This window comes from Nicotiana attenuata, unplaced genomic scaffold (genome assembly GCF_001879085.1).
Source record: "Nicotiana attenuata strain UT unplaced genomic scaffold, NIATTr2, whole genome shotgun sequence".
Lineage (NCBI taxonomy): Eukaryota > Viridiplantae > Streptophyta > Magnoliopsida > Solanales > Solanaceae > Nicotiana > Nicotiana attenuata.
Window position 1 is genome coordinate 116,372 of NW_017672771.1, and position 673 is coordinate 117,044.

At 34.6% G+C, this 673-nt stretch overlaps 1 non-coding gene across 1 annotated transcript; it reads right to left on the reverse strand.

Moving 5' to 3' along the window:
* Positions 1-207: 207 nt before the first annotated feature.
* TRNAQ-CUG lies at positions 208-279 on the reverse strand. The gene has a single exon. It is a non-coding gene; the product is annotated as a tRNA-Gln (tRNA).
* Positions 280-673: the final 394 nt, after the last annotated feature.

Genomic DNA, 673 nt, shown 5'->3' on the forward strand with positions numbered 1-673 from the left:
TATATGCTCAAGAATTACTTATGAGTAGTTGACTATTAGATTTTCAACTGAGTGCCACGGAATGTCAAATATCATTAACGAGCTATCTTGTTTTACTTTTGATATAAGTAATAAAGAATAACCTATATCAGAAAGGAGGAATGGAGTATCAGGAAACAGAGGATAATGGAATGAGGCTTCAAAAAAGAAAAAATAAGCAGCATGGAAAGGTCCCACCGAGATTTGAACTCGGGTTACTGGATTCAGAGTCCAATGTCCTGACCACTAGACCATGGGACCTTGTTGATCTTTGCCTTAAATAAGATATTATTATCCTTAAGTAATTTATTACCATGAAGTACGATATATTAATTTTCATCCCAAAAGAATATATCTTAAATCGATGATATCGTAATAGTTCATTATTTTCTTCTGGAAGGAAACAAGGGAAAGATAAAAAGGAGGGAGGTTTATGAATTCAACATTAGCCTTGGAGTAGGGCCTATTTTGAGGACCCAAATATTCGGGTAAGTTGTAATGTAACACAAATTCAGGAGAGGCGGAATATTAGTAGTTGTTTGGTCTCCATCAACTCCTCGTGGCCTCTAACACTCTAATTTGATATTGATAGTTGAAACGTCGTGGGAATTATCTTTCTCAATAATATATGATGTGTGTCAATTACCTTTTTGAT